Here is a 20491-nt window from a genome sequence, read left to right as displayed (position 1 = left end):
TTGCTGTGCCAACTGCTAGAAAATACTGTGTGATGGCATCATTATTTGCATGTTATTATTCTGCTTTTAATTTAAAGCAGCAGAGAATCTGAGGCAGATCTGCTGAGCTGGAGCCTGGAAAGAAACCACAGGGAAAAGTGTCTGTTTGCTGCAGTGCAAACGGCATAGCATCGATCCTGGCCTGTTATGGGACTGACCCCAGTCCTGTGTGGACTGCTTCCAATCATGTCTGTCTGTCTTCTCCTGCTAATCCATTAATATAAAGAGCAGAAAGGAAATTTAAACCATCCTAATCACTTTTCACTGGGCCACAGCTCTGCCTCTGTCCACGCACATGCTTTGTCGTTGCTAGCAGGTGATCATTGCTTATATAGAAAGAATTAAGAGTGGCTGGCTCTTTTCTCGTAACATTTTCCCCAAGGTAAGTGGTGCAGCAAAGTACATGGAGTAAAAGGCAAAGTCTCCTGCAGCACTTAAGCTCAATTACATTGCCGCAGTCTCAATGTGCAGTCGTGTGCCACTGAGGAATGACCAATACATGGCAAAGAATACAGGTCTAACCCTCCTGTCCTTAATGTTTTGTGAACTGGGGCTTTGAGCCTTGTGCAACACAAAGTCCTGCATCTGCAAGGGTGTGGGGATGGGGCTTTGCGTGCAAACAGCAAGCACTGGGCCCCCTGGGGGGCTGAGCACAGCACACCTGGTAACTTTCAGGTAGGGTGCAAGGAAAGGATGGGGATCTGGGCCTGGGAGCATCCCCCTCTGTGGAGCCTTTTCTTCTGTCTGCAGCCGCTTGCTCCTCCCTGAGGAGCATTTATCTGCTCTATACCCATCCATGCCCCTCAGTCTGCAGAGCCTTTTCTGCTCTGATTAACCCAAGACTGCCCCTTGTATCTGACACTCAGCTGTGTGGTGCCTTCTGATGGTCTTCAGGTGGAAAGGCCTTGGCTTTTCCAAACGCTCCTGACCCTGTTCAGGAAGGTAAATACAGAGTTCAGCATTCCAAAACGCTTCAGCTGGGATATCAGTTAGCAGGAGCCCTTTTTTAGAAACACAGACCAGAATAAGGTGGGTTTTAAGCTTTTGATTATACTGGAAATGTGACAAGAAGGTTAGCAGGAATCTGCCAGACTGGGCCGGCCCTAATGCTACCAATCTGAAAGAAGGCAGACAAGTTTCTCCTGTGTTTTCAGCACCCAGTCCTTTGTGCAGCTTGGCAGCTCCCACTCAACCTTGCCTATTTCACAGAGCACACATGATCTGATGAAGTGAAAGGGAGCTTTACCCTGCTAGTGCAGCAGCTGTTGTACTCTCAACCAGGGACAAAGCATGGGCAAAGTATGGGGAGATTTCGATGCTGTATGGGGAGCTGTGGCACCTGGGTATGGGGCAGCTTTTTATTGCTACCCAGGAAAGGAGGACACAAGAAAACAGAGTTCTTGCAAAATCCTGAAACACTGATAAGTTCCTGTACTCCACAGAGGCAATAAAAGGAAATTAAGAAGAAATCATGACAGACAAATGATGAAAAGCTATGGCAGGACTTAAACCTAGAAGAAGAAGATACCTGGAGGAAATTTCACCATTGGTTCCCTGGGTATATGTGAGCAGCAGGAGACAGAAACGGTGGGGAAGCTTCATTCCTGACAAGAAGATCTGGGCCACTCAGTGAACATTTCATCTGAGGGTGAGGACATCCATACAGGTGACTGCTACTGGCACTAGAAAAGCATGAGCAGAGGCCCAGGACAGGAAGCAGAAGACTAACAGCAGCTCATCTATTGCTAAGCAAAACCAAAAATTACCTGTAACCGAAACAACACAGTGAGGAGAAAGTGAATGCGGCAAAGTGGACAGGTAGGTAAGAAAGAGCAGGAGGCCTGCTTCACAGTGTGCAAAGTCTGTGAGGATGGAGGGGAGGATGAGGCAATGAAATTGTTGTGGAACTGGAGATTGCTCCTGGGCACGGAGGTCTGAGTTGCATAGGCTGCCAGTCTGAGGGAAGCACTGGTGAAGCTAAAGGTGTTAGCGGAAACAGCCCCAAGCTGGGCTGCTGCAGCAGCTCAGTTGTGCACAGCAGGTAGTCCTGACAAAATTAGAGGATCCAAGTCCCATCCGCAGTTTACAGGGAGCTTCTGATGGTGAAAGAGCATCTGTGGATGCTGTTAACACCTGAACTCAAAAAAAAAAAAAAAAAAAAAAAGAGTCTGCTGCCTCTGGTAAACACTGTTTGTATATAACAAATGTGTTTTTATCCTCCTGCCTGGTTGAATGAAGCATTTGTGAAGAGTCCCTAACTAATCCAGAACTAACGTGGCCCCCTAGTCCTTCTCCTATAGAGCATCTCATGCCAGACTGAAGGACCAAATCTTGATTGAGCTGTGGGGCTCTTCTCCTCCTCACAGGCCTGTTGCCCTCATGAACCACCCTGGCTTTGCTCACGTCCTGTGCTTTATGGTGTGAGTCTGACAGTCATGGTTGCTTTACAGCCTTGTGTCCACCCCAAGAAAGCTTTGCAGCATGCCAGTAGCATCCAGCTCCAGCACAGCTATGAGAGGACACAGAAACTACTCCTCTGGTATTTGCTTCTAACACCTCCGTCACAGCTGGTTGTAAGTCCCAGGTGAACAGGCTGTAGCACCTTCACCAGCAAGGCACAGTCCCAAAGCACCTGAGCTGGATGAGCGTGCAGGGATGGTAACAGCCACAGGTCCCATTGACAGTCTGGCCAACACTCAGCTAAAGTAAGGCAGCTAGTCAGGTCCAGGGTCAAGCCAGGAAAGCCAAACAACTGAGGAGGAGATGCGAGAGCAGTTTTGCCTATGACATATATCAGGCCAGGAGAGAATGGTCAGAGATGAACTTCAATGGAGGCTCCTGGGCCCACGGGCAGAGGTTGTGGGGGTCCCAGGCGAGGCTGGTTACGTTAATTAAGGTCCATGGATGTCCTCAGGGCCCTGACACAGAGCTGCAAATGAACAGATGTAAAGGGCATGAATGATTCTTGGGCACAGTGACAGCCTCTGTGTCATCTTGCTTCTTCTGTGTCTTGCAGTGGGCAACCACAGACACCTAAAGAAGAGCATGAGAACAGAGCATGCCTGGAGTCCGACTTCTCAGCGTTTTCACAGTCTCCAAGAACGTATGGTTTAGGGACTATCTGAGCGAAGTATGGCATCTGTGTCCTGGTGGCTTTGTCTGCCTTGAACCTGTCTGGTCTTTCCTGTCCAGCATCCCCCATGTCCTGTGGTGGGCAGTTCTTCAACCTCACTACCCATCCTGTGAAAAGCCACCTCCTCCTGAATGTTTTAAATCTGCCACCTCTTATCTTCATTTGAGCTTCCTGAGCTTTTGTATCAGAGGAGGCAGTGGTTAGTTATCTCCGCTAATTTCTTCCATGCCATCTTGAGCCACTTATATCTTGTCCACAGGCGTAGGGTGGCTGCAGGCTGCAGGCCGTGTGCTCTCATCACTGCAGTCAGTTAACGTGCAGTGCTTTGGTAGTAGGCTCTGTGCCCTCTTTCTTCCTTTGAAACAACTGATTTGGGTAATTTGATGGCACAGAGAAAAAGAGATGGAGGTACCCAGGCAAACATTTATCTTTAGTCTTGCAAATGCTAGACTCTTTCGGAAAAAAAAAAAAAAGAAAAGAAAAAAAAAGCTACCAGCACTGTGAAAACATGGCATTTCTTGCTTTATCCCTGGCTGGCTGGTTGCCGGGCCATCTAGGCAGATCAAATCCCATCACATCTCATTGCTTGCTTTGACCTGATGCTGAAAAACACAGTTTTTCTGTCCATGTTCTTACCTGCTACCTATCTCCTGAGCCAGCCTGTGGAAATTCAGTTTGAGACAGGGGGTGATACGCAGCTCTGCTTTTCTCTCCTCTACACAGGTGGCTATTTCTTAATATTTTATTTATTATTTATTTATTTAAGTCAGGGCTTTTGGAAAGCAACCCCTACTCTCCTCAAAATGCTGCTTGAGAGCTTGTGGAGATACAAAGGCCATGGTCTCTGTTTTACATGCCGCTGGAGTAGGCTGCACCTCTCTGCCTTCTCTCTGCCTGTTTGTTCTTTAAATTTTACTCTTCAACTCTTAATGTGGCCCTGGAAATAATTCGTTCAGACAGCTAGTCCCCAGCAGCTTAGAGGATACTACTGCCTGCACAAGAGCAGCTGGACCCCCCTCTGCATGCCTGCAAGGCTAAAATGTGATTATTTCATTGGAGAAGATGGGAGGGGAGAGACCCAGGGTGGCTGTCCAGACTCAGTGCAGAACAGCTTAACCCCTGCACCACTGCATCTCCTCTGCTGTTCTGAGAACCTGGCCAGAGTGTGTGCAGCTCGGGACCGATGCAGGTGCTGCCTGGATGCCATCACTTCTGTAAGAATGGTTGCTAGGAGGGAAAGATGTAAGTAATACCAAGACTGTGGCAGATACCATGAAAGGTGGTACCAAGGGACAAGGAAAAATGCAGCATCAAAAGCATGTAGCACCTGCAGTTATCTAAGAGAGGGAGCATAGAAGAGCTGTGACAGGAGCTCCGCAGGGTGAGGGATGCTAGAGAAGCTGGGAGATGCACTTCCCATCCTAGGGGCAGTAATTCCAGGGCCGTGTATCCTTTCTGAAACAGCTATGTTGTAGTCACACTTTTTTTTTCTTTTTTTTTTCCCCACCTGGAGTTATCCTTTGCTTTCAGAGGTAGGAATATCACTGCTGCTAGAGCAGAAAACATATAGATCCCAGGTAGGTACAACAGGCAAGGGAAAAGCCCCACATATGGTGCAGGGTATTGAGCACAGGCCACAGAAACTGTCCCTTGAAAATGGCCCCTGCATCCTTCAGTCCTCCCCAGAGCTCTGCCTGGTCATGAATCTTCTGCCAGGCCCTGCCTTGGGGAGTGAGAAGGTCCTCAGGGACCTGGCTTGGCTGTCTGCTTTGGCCACCAGGAGCCCAAGCCACTTGAAGTAGCTCCCCTGTCTGACCCCATCCTTGCCTCCCCCACACTCCCACCCCTTCCATCCCTACCCTCCAGCTGTGTTTGTAAGTGCAAGTGCAGACTCCAAGAGTGGTCTGTGATGGTCTGCACGGAGACTCAGGGACTGCTTGTAGTGTTTTCCCTTTCCAGATTGCTCCAGCTCCTGCTCCCAAACACTCCCATTTGCTCCTGTTCACCAGCAGGCGAGTGGAACCAGCGTGTGGCAAGGTCAGTAGCTCTTCGGTGTATCCCAAATAAGAAAAAGCAGTTTCCACCTCATAACTGCAAATGAGGGCTTTCTGCCCCTCTGTGCATCTCCTCCCGCTCTGGCAGCCAGCGCTGCTCCTCCCTGTGCCTGTATCCTGACACGGAGTGCAGGCTGGGCACAGCCATGTCGCTGCAGGACGGGAGAGGAGGCACTGCAGATATCTCAGCAGCCTGTGCTCCTCCTCCCCCTGCCCGTAAGGCTGCTAAGCAGCATCAGCACGAGGGAGCTTTGAGCTGAGCTGTCACAACAAGAGCAGAAAGCAGCAGAGGGAAAGATGCGTGGGGGACATCGTGCCCTGCAGCGTGGGACCCAGCAGAGAGCAAGCGGTGACCCAACCCACCAGGAGGCTCCCAGAGCAGAGCCCTCCACGCTGTGAGCGTTTTATGTAATCCCCCTGGGATGGTGTTGGTATATTGTGGAGGGGGGAAGAAAGCAAACCTCAGGAGGAAAAACATTTCCTTGTGGTAACACCACAATAAAGGAAGGGGGAGACGGAGGTAGTGCCCTCCCCTGCCCGCTCCTTCCCAAAGGGAAGGTTAGGCATCTCTCGCTCAGCTTTCTCTGCTGTCCACTTTATCCAGCATCCACTGCTCTTGATGGGAGCTGTTCAATAAGCTTTGGATTGGACCCATGTCAGCAGGAATCTGCAAAAGCTGACAGATGAGGTGGGAAATGCCAGCAAATCGGTGGTGCCCTCTCCTGCCTGCCCCATCATTCATTATTGGTTTGAAGCCAAGTCTTTTCTGCTTTTATAGATTTATTTTTTTTTTCCAAATACCTTTTTGTATCTCCTCAAGTCCTACCCCAGAAAAGCAAAACTTAGAGCATCCTCCCGGAGACCTCTTCTCTCGCAGCAGTTTGCAAGCCACCGCACTTACATAAGAGTTGGCACTTTTCCCCTTCTGCCTCCCATTTCCTTCTAACACTCTTTAAAATCTTGCAGACTCATTTATTTTCTCTCACGTGATCCTGGCAGAGACTTCCCTGCTCTCTATTTGGCTGAGCTCTGAGTGGACCCTGCACTCACCTGTCCTGCACCAGCACTCCTGATGGTGCCAGGCGGACTTCTTCTGTCTGCAGTGCAACCCAATTTAACCATATTTGCAGCTGCCTGGTATGCTTGGCTGTACAAAACCACATCGGTGTGCAGTGGGAGACATTTGATTCACATATTATTCAGCTATAGGGCTTGTAATTCCACCAGTGGGGTCTTGCAGCAATGAATCAGTCTCTGACACAGAGGGACACCTGGCCTGCAAACTTAAGAGTAAGATGTGAATTCGTCAGGTTCAGGTATTTATATGCATATGTATGTATATATAAACCAGCTAGGATTTTAGTTATTAGTTTCCAGCAAGTGGTCACATTTAAAAGGAAAAGATGACATTTTGCCACTGATTGTAGTAATTATAAAATGAGAGAGTGATGCAGGTTTAGAGGTCCTGGTTGTTTTCTAGGAGGCAGAGAGCTAACTCTCCCTCTCATGTATGAATACAGAACAGTCTGCAGTGAAAAAAACCACACGTTACTCTGCATATTATTCACCCATGAGGTACCTTTGTTTATGTAGAGATTTCCAGCAGTAAGTTGCCCTTCATAATCCCAGCAGCTAATGGTGCAGCTGAAGCTTTGTCGAAGGTTGTCTTTTACTGTGGTTATTTCCATCAGAGAAAAAAAAAAAAACTGCTTAAGGAGGAGTGTGATTACCTGTGACACAGCACTAAGATGGATGGCTCCAGGAGCAACCGATTACACCTGAGAAAACTCTGCAGGCTTGAGATCATGCAAAATATGGGAATCTCTGACCTCGTGTGTTTTGTACATTTTTCTGTCAGCTGATGCTAAATCCACATTAGTGAAGAGCAAAGAGGAAAGAGGCTGGCTGGCAAAGGTCAGGACTCCCACTGATCTGGCTGTGCCCTTGCCTGCGAGTTTGACAGTGTTGTTGGAGCCCTTTGAGCCCTTCTGTTTCCCTTTGGCAGCCGCTGCGGTCCAGCCCTGAGGAAGAGACCTTGCTAGCTGAGCTGGAACACGGTCGTATTGTAATGCTGCTGACTCAGCTAGTTTACAAGGGTCAGCTTTGAACCCAACCTACCTGCTAATTTTTCCTTCGATGTCTGGGGAGTCGGAGCATGGGGACAGACCATCTGTCACACCCGAATCAGAAGACATACTTTAAAAGTTTGCTTGGAAATTAAAATCTTTGTAGGCTAGGGGTCAAACCTCGGACTCTCTTACACTTGAGTAACCCCATATGGATTGGCATTGGCAGGAACCAGCAACCTCTAGGGCACGCAGACATGCTGCATTACACATCTGAAATGCATGGCCATGCATGAAGATTGCCAGAGTCAGGCAGAAACAGCTGCAAAAAGCAGCACCAGGTTTTGATGGAATACTTGCTGACTCCCACTGGAGGAGAAATAACACCCATGGGGAGGGTTCAGGTGACCTAGCTTTCTATGGTTAAATGATCGCTTCTCCTGCCAGCTTTTGGCAAAAAAAGAAAAGCTTTTTGGCCTCAGCAAAGCAAGGCCGCAAAACCTAGGCCCCAGGGGCACCTGCAGGGATTTCACATGCTGGGATGAAGTGATCCCAGTGACCGACAGAGGCATTGGGACAGAAGATGCATGGGGGGATAAATGATTCCTGACAGCACACCAGAACTTGTCCACCACTTGGATGTGGGGCTTCTAGACCTGCTCTTACACTGCAAGTCCAGGAACTGTCAAGCTGGGGGGCGCTTCCCAAGAGACATTTGTGTGCCGATTTTTTTTCTAATATAGGTCTTGGATGTCCACAAGGGGGTTAATTAGGGATCAAATCAGTGTTCTGCACAACCTACAATAGTTGCTGGATGCAGAGAGCAATATAAGTCTTAGCTCAGCTGTGACTTGATTGTGAAGGACTGCTGCTTTTTGTGGTGGTGGTAGGAAAATGTGGCTGGGGGGAGGTGTTTTACCAGCCAGGTGAGAGCCTGGCTGGAGATTTCAATAAGCCTTAGAGGTCTGGAAGGGGCTGGGGGATGTGATGATGTTCATACCAAGGGTAGCTTCCCTATGGGGCTGCTGAAGCGTGGGGAGCAGTGTCTGGCTGCACTGCCTGGAGGTACAGTGGGGCTCAATCTAGCCTGAATTTGTTGCTTTTTCTTTAGGCCTGTGGAAGGGCTTCTGTGTCTTTTTACTTCCCTTTCAGATGTGTTCATTTGCCTAATGCTGTGTCTTCCAACTGGCCTTGGATTGATCAATGCTAAGCAGTATGAAATACTGAGTTTTTTTTCCCCCTAAAATGTAGCTCTCTGCTGGTTACTGTGGGTTACAGGATACAACCTGACTTGTTCTTAGACTTTTTTTTCTCTACCCTTAAGGATCATAAATCTGTATTACTGCTAGTGGGTGACAGCTGAGATATCTAAAGACTTTTTGATTAAGGAGCTGGAAACCCACACCCCCAAAGCCCAACTGCATGACTGCAAAATAGTGGAGTTGACAATGCTGCAGATGAGTCAGGCCCAAAGCAGCTGGGTTAATTTCCAAACGCTCCTCTCCTGCAATTCCTCCTCCTTTATATCTAAGGCTCCTGGCTGCCTTGATGAGAGTGATTTTGATTAATGGTGGAGAGTAGTATGAGAAGACAAAATCAGTGCTGAACCCTAGAGGTATAAAGAAACAAATGCTGTTTTCCCCTGAGGTTTTTATTTATTCCAGCAGTGTTGTGATGGTGGAAGAAAAGCTAGGGTAGGAGGGCTGGTTCTGGTGGCTCCTGGAGCAACAGGCATCCCTAGTGGGATCTGGTCAGGCAGCCTCTTACCTTCTTTTTCTGTGAAGAGGGGAAGGTTTGACTCAGGGTGCAGGTTTTCTTTTCTTCTTTTTTCTTTTTTCAACAGATCTGTATCTCCAAGTTGGCTTCTGCGGTCTTCAACAAGAGGTAACTCCAATGAAGCTTTTAAAATTCTACCATTTTGTGGGGATTCCCTTTTGTCGCATAATGGTTATATGTTTTGTGCCTCCTCTTTCTCAGTGTGGGGTACTGAAATCATTCTTCCTTATCGACTCAGCTCATAGGAGTGTTAGAGAATAAGAGCTTTGTCCCCCAGGCCCCATGTGTACTGGAGGGTAGGACTATAAACCTAACTTCATGAGGAAGTCAGAGCAGCAAATATATAGTTGAGGATTAAAAGGGAGTGCTTGGAATGGGAACGTCTTCTGTGTGAGCCTGCTCTGACGGGGAGGTGCAAGCTGCTTGGAGAGGCCTGGTGGACAGTGCTCATGCCCCAGTAACTTATCTAAATGAAGGAAATCCTATGAGATGAAATGATGCCCTGACTAGCTCATTCTCCCATCCTCTATTCACATTGTTTGAATGTGTTTCAGTGCTGGTAGAGGAAGAGAAGCAGTAAAATAGCTTGTCAGTGTGGACAAAACGACAATGCTCCTTTCCCTTCAGAAGATCAGACCATCTCCTTGCCTGTAGGTCTAGCCTAGGAGTTTCCTTTCCCTTATCCCCCGATGTACTGAACAAAGCCCTTCGACCTTCACCAATGCAACTGTGCTCTGCCCTGCTGCACCTCCCTGCCAGGAGCTGGTTCAGCCAGCCACAGCTCCGTTTGTACCCTGCTGATATTCTTGCACAGACAGTGCTGCTGTTTCTCTCAGTTTCCCCAAAACCATGCTGGGAGCCAGTGATCCCAAGGCCTTCTTCTCTCAGGGCTCTGCCACCTGCGTTGAGAATGCAGCCCACCTCCAGTCCCGGGAATAAATGGTATGTGCATGTGATCCTTCTATAGGGAGCATATCACCTGCAGCATGCATGCAGGCAAAACTGAGATACGTGAAAAGCAACGTTACCAGTATGTCTAGGGGAGCAAGCTCCAATGGCACGCGTTCACCTCCACATTCAGACAGGTAACCCTCAGAGAATGCAGTGACATACAGCTCAAATGAAACTTAATGTGAACCAAAAAGAAAAAAGAGCAGCTCGGCTACACAAATCATTGGCAAAATGAAACCAGTTTGAAAGCCCAGCTGGGAAATTATGGCCAATAACAATTTTAATTCTCGTGTGATGAGTAACATCTCCTGGCACCTAGCAAGCACTTGACATCAAGCTAGCAGAAGTCAGAAAGGACACTAAATAATGCCATGTTCTGCCGTGACGTCAGTGGGTGATAATTCTGGAGCCTACAAGTAGGCATCAGTTCCCAAGAAGACTAAAGATAATAACTCACCCTTTCTGGTACTCCATGGGTGGGCGACTGGGGAGCTGGTCTTGGCAGCAGGGGATGCTGCCCAGTCATGCAGTGTGACTGAAATCCCCAGGTAGTGAGAATTGTACAGTCAGCTGAGTGGAGACTTATTTAGGAATCAGACAGTTTAGGTTTATCTGGCCATCCATGGCAACAGACTGTTTTTGTTGGCTAATGGGCTCTACAACCCTTTTACAACATTTACCTTTGTTACCAAATGTGCTAATCAGCTGAACTTCAAGTGTCCAACCAAAAAGAGGATCTTGCTGTGAAAATTCTCTCTCTTGGTAATTTTATGGTAGAGGTGAGATGGTGGGAAGTTGGGAGAAGTACAGAGAAGAGAGATGAGGCACAGTGAAGTGGCTCCAACATGCTTTAATTGAGCTGTGCTCATGCGTTGTGTCTGTGCTGAGTGCCTGTTTTCTGACAGCCAGGCATGTCTGAGGTATCTCAAACTGGCAGCTGAAGTCTCTGATCCCTTTTGAAATGCTTGGCATGAAAGGTGAGTGGGAGATGATAAAAAGATGTCTGTAGCAGCTTTGGGAACCAAACTCGGATCTGCTGAGTCTTGAGTTGGCGTGGTGGGCACAAATTATACCATTTGGCTGATTTCTGGAAATATTACAGGATTTACTGTGGCTGCTGTATAGACAAGCCCATCCATGGGCCTGAGAAGGCCACAGACAATTCCAAAAACCTCGCACACAGGCAGTTATGTTCACACACGACACGGAGCAGAGCGACTTGATTGAATTTGACCCTTAGTCCAAGTCCTGTGGATTGCTGAGGGTGTTGTGTGATAGATATTGGTATCTACTGCATCCTTTTCTCATGGTATAAAATTACACCCAAATGCAGCATTACACCATTTCAGCACTGCTGGGGCTGCAAGAAGCCTGGCACGCTAAAGGTACACTAAGGAAAACAGTGGCTAGACTAGAGGCTGTGGGAATTTCACCATTGGGTTTCCATCGCTCTGCCCTTCCCACTGCTTTCAGGGTGAAGGTAGCTTGATAAGGAAAAAAGGAAAGACCCCCAGTGTCAGAACTGTATCATATCAGATTTACACCCAGAACTGATGGCTCCCAATGGTGCTGCTTTCAAAAGATCAGCCTTCAGCAGCTGGTTGAGATTTTGAACTGAGATCATCTCTGAATCACACCTGCTGCTCCTGCAGACTTGCAAAGGAAGGTGTGTCATGGTAGTAAGCACAAGACCTGAGCAATACCTTTCTTTGTGGAAGATACTCAGTGAGCAAAGTCTTTTTTTCCTGTCTCTAAAAGAGACTCTTGCCCTTTCAAAAGGAAGGCTGCAATGGCTGCAACCCATGGTTGTGATCCATGAATACAGTTCTCTGAAATGTACTTATTTCTCTGAAGGGTGTTAGCTCTCTCTTGCAGGAACTCCAGATTTCATTTCTCCTTCTACTCTCTAGTTTATTAAACCAGAAATCATATGTTACTCCAGGGAAGTTAAAAACTACTAAAAATGGTTAGTGATCTATTAAAAACCCAAGAGTTTTATCTAGCATTTTTGGTAATTGTGCAAACTTTGTGGAGTATTCTAACTTGCTTGGTCTGCTTAAGGTTTGATGTGGCTTGAGTGATGTACTGAAAAAAAACAATTGCTGCACTTACTCATTAATGAGTGGAGGGCTGTATATCTCATTCATTCTGCTAATATGCCAGCATAGACGCATTTTTTTCAGTGCATTACGTTGTTACTCAACGCATTGTGCAACCATTTGGGCTTTAGAAGGACTGCACCCAGTACCTTATTAATTCAAATAGCATGGTGCCAGCCTTGGATCAAGGGGAACTAAGGACCTCATGCAGTTTCAGTGGTTTGTTCGCATTGTTTTCTGTGCCAACAGCTGTGAACATTCTGTATGGACAAAATTAGTGATGTAATTTGCACTGTTTGGGTTTTTTCTGATGATCAAAAGATCAGAGAATAAGTGGCATTTGTCCATGTTGCTTCATACTGATAGAGGAAAGAAGACTGCAAGTATATTTGTTTTCTTAAGGGGTTTTCTTTCCTGATGTGATTATGCATTTTTTTCTGTGCTTTTGCAATATCAGAGATGTCAGGTCCTCTCTTACTTCTCACTGTTGATGGAATACTTGGAAAGTACCGAAGAGGAGACTAACATACAGATATGACTCAAGTCTCTAAATGTGATTGCCAGTTGCCAGTCCTGAATAATTCCCAGGTTTCTCTTCCTGTGCTCTCCCTATAGACATCTCTAGGATATACAGACCTTTGATATGAGCCCCCAAGCCAGCAGCACCACCTGCTCCCACCTTACCTGCTGCTCTTTCTCTTGGCATGAAATGCCTGGCTAAAGTTACTGGCCCCAAGGACCTAACAGCTGCTGAACTGGATTATTATCCACAAGGAGAGGAGGTAGAGAACTACAGAGACTAGTCACTTACGTGTATTTTTTCCCTTCAACTAGGGAAAAGTCATGAGGTTAAAAGGCAAGAAAACTGTTGTTTAAATTGTTGTGTTTGTGTCCTGTCTCTTCATCTCTTTGAGGTAATCAATCTACACAGCTTCTGCCAGCCCAAAGCTAGTTCTTAGTAGCTGATGAAAAGAGTTTTTCCTCTATGCCAACAGAGAATACAGCTCTCTACAGCTGGTTAACATCCTTTATAAAACACGAATAGAACACACTGTAGCATTCCATTATAGATCTTGGCAGTGCTGTACATGAATGACAAAATCATATCCGTTATCACATATTAATCCATCTCAAAGTTGTATTAGCTGTTTTTGCTATGTCTTCTGCAAGGCTCTTTGTGTTCAGCTTGTGTTTTATCACATCCATCACATCCCTGTCCAAGACGTATCCTGTGCCTTTCTCTCCTCCACTTCAAACCACCTCTTGTCAGCTTGGGACAAAACCCTATATTTCTTAGTGTTTGTCCTTCCACGTGATTGTATTGGAAAGCTTTTGGATTGAATATGCCCATGGCCAAGTAATCCAGCCCATGCCATATGACTGATGGTTGTAGATACTCCCCTGTAGCCTGTAAGGGGTAGAAGCACCTGGGAGTATTGTACTGCTCTTGGGCACAATTGTTGGATATTATAGTGAGATTATTATTATTAGCCTCCTTTACTCTCCTCCCTATCCTCTTTCTGCTTCCTAAAAACAGATTTAATTTGAGCACCACAATGTTCCCATGGACCTGGTGTAAGAATATTTATTAGGCAACCATTCAACAGCTTCTGCTTAAACTCTTCTTTCCCCTCCCTTCCTCATACCTGAACTCTTAATTCTCACTTCAGTAGTTTCCCTCTCTCCTCTACCAAATACCCTTTGAGTAAGACAATGTCATTTCTGAAGAGTGAGCCTGTACTACAGAAGCTTCCAAGCTTCTGATTTAGAACATAAAGATTACAAAAGGGGTCTGCCTGGAGCCCTGGAGAGGAAGGTTTAGCTGTGGTAGAGATCAGTGGGCTCCAAAGCGTGGTGAGCATACCTGGAGGTATGCAAGATGATCCACTGGAGTGCAGGAAGAAAACGTTAGAACTTCAGTAGTACATGTATATAATTTATAAACAGATAAATATACTCATACTGGGGAGTGCACACTCTTTTTTTTTTTTTTTTTTTATACTGATAGGGCTATGCAATCAAAAAAGATTGGAAATGACTGGTCTATATTACCACAGCATGCCTCCCCTTCCAGGAGGGTTTTGCCTAGAGGGTTTTATCTCCATGCTGCTAGTCCAAGGAGCCATAGGACCACCAATTTCAAGTGTATTTTAAACCTGGATATGAACAGAAAGAGCACAGAGACAGGAAGGCCCCACATAAATAAAGATATGACCAGAGAGAGACCTCTGATGGTCTGGTTTATGCATATATGCAAGCTAGAAGCTATTATTTGGCCTGCGGACAAGCAAAACTCCAGGGGCTGGCATGAGTTTGCCAAGCATTTGTTGTTTTCTGTTTCGAAGGGGGTCCTATGATGTCCTCAACACAGAGGCTGGCAGATGGTGCTCTCTCATATAGTGAGTGTGTATTTAGGACTGCTTTCCAGTATAAGAACATACATTTTAGTGCCTTTTAGAAAGCAACACTGAGTCTGCATATAAAAGGCAACGGATATTTTGTCCTATTAATATGGATACTTGTATACTTTATAGTTTGCTGTTGTGTTAGACAGTACTTCGACATTCACTTTCAGTCTGTCATCTTAAAGAAAATAAAGCATGTGAAGCCAAAGAAGGCAAATATTTGTCCAGTGATGATTTAGGGACATGGATACATTTCTGTATGTATTTTTAGGGAGTCTTTTTTTTTTTTTTTTCCCTTAATGCTGTCTAGATGTGTGGTTACAGGTTGGGAGAATAAGGTAGCAGGTGTGGTGTGCTGGTCTTCTACAGCCAAAAGCATTTTTTTGCTGTATCTGGCATGTCTGGACAATGGTTTGAACATCTGAGCACCTTCTTCAGACTGTGAGGAGCTTCATAAGCCGTGCACAACCCATTACTGCCACCCACACTGATGCGTGTTGGAAACGTGCAACGGTTTGTGGGGCAATGAGCAGGGCTCCCCTGTCCCCTCCTTCCCATCAGACACAGAGCCTCATGTTTGCAAGGAGCTGCTTTGCCATGTGGGCTATTGCCACTCTGGCAAGGCCCCCACGGTGTCCCCTGAGATGTGGGGACGTTGCCGCTGAGCCTGACACAGGTGAGCAGTGCTGACTCCCAGGCTGTGGGGTCATGGCAGAGGGGTGCATGTCCCCAAGACCCTCGCTGGCCAGGGTGGGCTCTGCGGAGCTCTGAAGGGGCAGTGCTGTGGCTGGGAGCCACAGATGAGGCCCTTAGATGGGGGGATTCGGAAAATCAACCGTGATGTTCCGGCAAAAAAGCCGGAACAACCTGAAATGTTAACCTGAGCGTGACTGTCTGCTACCTACAAAATACAGGTGCGGCCCTGCTGTGAAGCCTGCCTCGATGGCTGGGAAGCAGGGCAGCAGTGAAGTTGTCCAGCAGGCGCTGAGAAGTTCTCCGTTCTCTGTACTTTCTTCTTGCATCCAGCACCTCTTCCTGCCTCTGTGTGCTTAGGTTTCTCTGTCTCTGTATTGCCATCTACCGGTGAGATTGCCAAGAGACCACTGAAGATGACCCGTGAGGACCACACCAACCCCTGGTGACCTGCCTGAAGGTCCCTGCCTACTGGCCGAGGTGGCAACAGGCCTCTCCTTGCAGATGCCCTGAGGAGACAGTCAAGGCAGCAGAGGCCATGGGCAAACAGTGAAGTCTCTGTGGTGGCTAGCTAGTCACTAGTCAAGCGGCTAGCTGGGAGGGATCTGAGGTGGCCTGCTGTAGCTGTCCTAGTGTGAAAGCCCCGGAGCACAGCCACCGAGCGGTGAGTCCAGCTGGCCGATGGCACTGAGGGCTGCTGGAAGGATGGGGTGAGCCTGGAGCAGCAGCTCGGTGCCACCTCGTCTGTCACTCGTGCAAAGGGCCACAAGGGGTGTGTGTGTGTGTGTGTGTGTGTGTACAGGGGTGTGTGAGGGAGGCTCAGGCCCAGCGTGGAGCACATAGGGCACTGCAGCTTTTCTGCATGGTGGCAGGCCATGTTCTCCATCGGCAGATGCTACTGCGAAGGCAAACGCCCCTCAGTCAGTTGCTGAGCATGCTTGCGGTGTGTGAGGTGGCTTGTGTGTGACTGAACACTGTTGTTCTGCTTCTGGGATGGGGCTGAGTGTAAAAGAGAAGACTAAAGAAAGCCCGAAGTGGTCTGGGTGAATGTTGATGTCGGGGCTTTACGGATTGAGTTCAACTCTGTCCCCCCTTTAAGTTTTATTCTGCAGTAAGGGCATTGCTGTCGTCAAAGTGGCATGAGGGCTGGCGTCTATCAAAGACATTAATTTTGGCTGACATGAATGCAATAGGTTAAAAAAACAGTTTAAAATAGGCTTTAATAGGTTAAAAAAAAGGCGGATGGAAGAAACTTTAACCCTTCTGTTTCCTTACAGGCTCGTGGAAGGGGAGTAAGTCCCTTAGCCACTTTCGGATGTGTAAATGCCTTTGTCTAGCCTGCTTTCCTGCCAGTCTGGCTCTCAAAGGGTGTTCAGGAAACCTCCTTCCACCCCCCCCCCCCCCCACTCCTTCTCTGAGCCTTTTGGCAGTCCTGGGATTTCCTGGGTGGAGGCTGGGAAACCAACGGTGCCTTGGCAGGCCAGAGAGGAAAGTCTATTAGGGCACCTAGCATGGCCCTCTGTAATTGCTTCCTCTTGCTGCCCTTTCCCCTGCCAGCCCCGGGGTAGTTTCTGAATCTCTCCTTGACTGGGATATATCCCCCACGTGCCAGGGGGAAATCCATAATCAGCTCAGTTAATGTTAAACAGATTGTTATTTGGGAAAGTAATCACCAGAAAGTATGTTATTGGTTAACTGCCCTGTCTTGCACTGGCTCTACGCGATCTCAGGAGAAGGAGAATAATGGCACTGTGCAATGCTGTTCTCCATCTTCTGCTGACACTGCATTGCCCCTCATTTAAAAAGAGGCAAACATTCATGCTGTTGCTTTGTCATTAGAGCAGCTACCCTAGTCTTCCTCTGGTACTTCCACTGTTTAGAATGCACACGATTTGTTTGAGTTGATTTTTCTTTAAAAACACACACAAACAAGTACTGACTCTGATGGCTTGTTAATATAGTGTCTCTTTCAACCTGGGAAAGCCTCAGAGCTTGTCTGAATTCAGTCAAAAGGTTTATATTAAAATAAATCACTTTTTTTTTTTAGCACAACAAACCAAACACATTTATGCTCCACACAGAGTTAATTTGTGCAAATTTCTGTCCACCTCATGTTTTAATATAAAAGCTATAAACCCTGGGGTGGAAAGATGCTGGGAAGAATGGTGTCTTGCAAAAATGCCACTAGACACAAGGCTGAGAGCAGCACTGCCAGGCATTGCTGTAATAACTTTTGTTTTTTGGGTTATGTAAGTAGCTACAGTCTTCATTCTGTGCCTAAGGCCAGTCTGCTGATGGTTCAATGGAGGCTACTGTTAAGGCAGTGTGCAGAAAGAAAACAATTCAAAATTCATCAGCAAATGCATTGTCTGCACACACTTAGACTGGAAAAAGCAAAAACTCTACAGCATTGTTTACAGAGCATTCAGTCAGCCCCAGCTTCAGCAGCACATAATCTTCAGGTGTTCTTGGCATGGGATCAAGGTCCTGTTTTGTGGTGTGAGGATGAGGGAGGGCAAGCAGGTCTGAAGCAGGAAACAGCTTCCCTTGAATACATTGCACTCAAAATCAGCTGTGGTGCAGTGTGCTGTTTGACCGGGGAGGCAGCATTTAAGCTAGATTCCTTATCGTGACTGACCTCTTCAAGCAGGATAAACCCAGCTTTCAGCACAAAAGATACAGGCTTAAAAACCAAGTTATAATTTTTAAGAATTCTTTAATCCCACCAAGCCAAAACTCCTCCCCAACATGGCTCTAAGCAAAGATGAGATTTGGTGACTACTCTCATCACTCTTTTTTCTTCTGACTGGAGGTTACTTGTTCTCTGCCACCCCCCTTAGCAACCCACTTTTTGGGTGTTTGGATTTTTGCTTATGTTGCTCTTCCAGTCTCCCTTTCTGAAAGGATTGCCTCTTGTTCCCCCAAAACACCCTTTGCATCAGCCTGGGCTGTCCTTCAACACAGGAAGCAGCTAGTGCAAAGCATTGTGGCATAACTCAGAAATCCTTATGGATGAGCTAAACAGCAGAGCAGAAACCAGGTCAACAGGAGTTCTCAAGAAAATTTAGCTATACCTCCAACATCTCTCTTCTGATCTGTTTCTCTCCCAACCCTTCTACTTCAGTGTATGGCCATACCAATATCAGAAAGAGAGGTGTGCTTAAAATCCTCGTGCAGACGAGGCAGGTTGTATTGGTCAGTTAAAGCACATTTTGCTTTCCTTTACGGAAAATTTATCAGTTAACATATTGAGAATATGTCCTTTCTCCTTCTCCCCTGCTATCAGTGAGGACAAAGCCTGTCTGCTTTGGGATGGAGTCTTAGGAGTGAGGACCAGCTCTTCTTCTGTGTGCATGGTACCCATCACAAGCATTCCACAGCTGTTCACCAAGAAGATGACAAAGCAGAAGAGGAAAACACCACATGCGCCCCCTTTGTGGTGATGTTGGAGTCACTGTGCCGTAAGAAATCCAAACGCTGAAACAACCAAGAAGGTCATATTTGAACCCTTGGGAATATGAATCAAATTATAGTGCAAGCTCCAGTTCCAGTTCTGGTTTGAGTGTGTGTGTGTGTATATATATATATATACATATATTCCTTCCAACTCAGGCTATTCTGTTTCTATGATATATCCATATATATGATGTATGACAGCACTACTACCTACTGGAGTGTATACCACGCCACACCAATGGTGTGTAGCTGCCGACTGCAGTGCAGGATGAGCTGCAGCAGTGCTGCCACCCAGTCCTTGTACAGCATGACGCCCACCATGGGTGAACGATGCATTTGTACTCACCTAAGAGACTTTCCAGGTTGCTGTGCGGTAGCAGGGTAAGGTGACAGGACTGTCACTAGAAACTTCTGCCTTGTGCCATAGCCCAGAGGCTGTGCTGGACCAGCCAACCACCAAGTTAAAGGTCTGGTCACATCATGGGCTCCCTGAGCCTCATGTTAACAGTTTGCAGGCACCCTCATTCTGCCCTACTTCTTGCGTGGTCCATGGCAATCTTCAACCCAGGCTCCCTCTGCCCTTGGCCCATATTTTCTCTTCAACTCTATGAAGGGTGATGAGCCTAGTAAGGATCTGCAAGCAGAGGCAATTCTAGCCAGTAATGAGAAAGCTAGTTAAGCATAGAAGCTTACAGCAAATTGTGCCATGGTATCAGATATGATACTTGTCTGATAATGCACTGCTAGACTTATCTTCCATGCTGCTGCTTAGCTGTGAGGGTTAATGTGTTTTGACTTGTGCTTCAGGGATTCCTATGGCTTCAGAGAGGCAGGATCTCTGGCAGAGCATGACATCCATTTTTCATGATGAAGCCGCGGTAACATGATGCCAGTGGGACAACTCTGTATGTGTCTGAAGAGAACTGGAGCATCCTGATGGGTTGTGAGTAATGTTATATCTGTAGTTGTAATGTTCAGTGGATGCACAGAACCAATCTTTTTTAGCTGTTTGCACATATTTAATTCATTATAATAACTCAAAATGCAACCACTTTGATGCTCTGTCCCTGTGACCAATTCCTTAATTGGGTTAACATTGCTACAAACATGGTATTACATGAGAATCTTGGCTTTAAAATAAGTTTATGAAGAGCACTTTGAATTTTAAGTAAGAAATTCGACTTTTAGGTGACTACTGTCAGTGGATGGAATACCCCGTACTCTGATATGGGGAGTTTAGCTCACTGAAATTGAGATTTGCTTATCTGCATTTCCACTTCTAGGGACATGTATTCTGCATTTCCTTGCATACACCAAATCCATTTTAAAATGATAGTCAAGATCCTTATGCAGTGTCTTGATTGAAGAAGCTAGAGGGTTCAGAAAAGACTCATAATTGCAAGATCTGCCAAGACTCACGATTCGGTGGGACTGAATTCAGAGATGTGCAAAATGCAAGACCAGAAAGGAACTGTGGCCAAATTCCTTCAAAACTGTCATGCCAAAATGAGCTGTTGTACAGTTGGCTGCAGGCATTAGTCTTGATGGAGAACAAGGGCTCTCCTTCCCCAACTAAAATGGCCTTTGTGTCAGCCCAGGGTTCCTCACTAGAAAAATTCACACTCCTCCAAGAGTGGGCTGCCTCAGTTCTTTGGTGCAATAGGGCATATTCCAACATTGAAATTTTGGAGAGAGTGTAATTCTCAAGGAATGAGTTTACTTATCATTTAATTGATTTTAATAAAATAGCTCCAAAGAACCAGCACGGGCTTTTTTTTTTCCACAATGTAATTTTTATTAGTAATTTATTCAGCCTAGC

At 46.6% G+C, this 20491-nt stretch overlaps 1 long non-coding RNA gene across 4 annotated transcripts; it reads left to right on the top strand.

Annotated features, from left to right (window-relative positions):
* Positions 1-1078: 1078 nt before the first annotated feature.
* On the top strand, positions 1079-19329 carry LOC310899772. 4 transcript variants are annotated; one of them, XR_014584651.1, is made up of 5 exons: positions 1079-1338; positions 1482-5209; positions 7085-8907; positions 9136-9176; positions 18503-19329. It is a non-coding gene; the product is annotated as an uncharacterized lncRNA (long non-coding RNA). The 4 variants fall into 4 exon arrangements; XR_014584652.1 differs by having other exon boundaries at positions 1079-1857; positions 3056-5209; XR_014584654.1 differs by adding an exon at positions 15577-15880 and having other exon boundaries at positions 1079-5209; positions 7085-8986.
* The last annotated feature ends 1162 nt before the right edge of the window (positions 19330-20491 follow it).

The sequence above is a fragment of the Anser anser genome, assembly GCF_964211835.1.
Source record: "Anser anser genome assembly, chromosome: 5".
In the NCBI taxonomy this organism is placed as follows: domain Eukaryota; kingdom Metazoa; phylum Chordata; class Aves; order Anseriformes; family Anatidae; genus Anser; species Anser anser.
The sequence above is the reverse complement of the archived record's forward strand: the minus strand, read 5'-3'. Positions and strand labels throughout refer to the sequence as shown.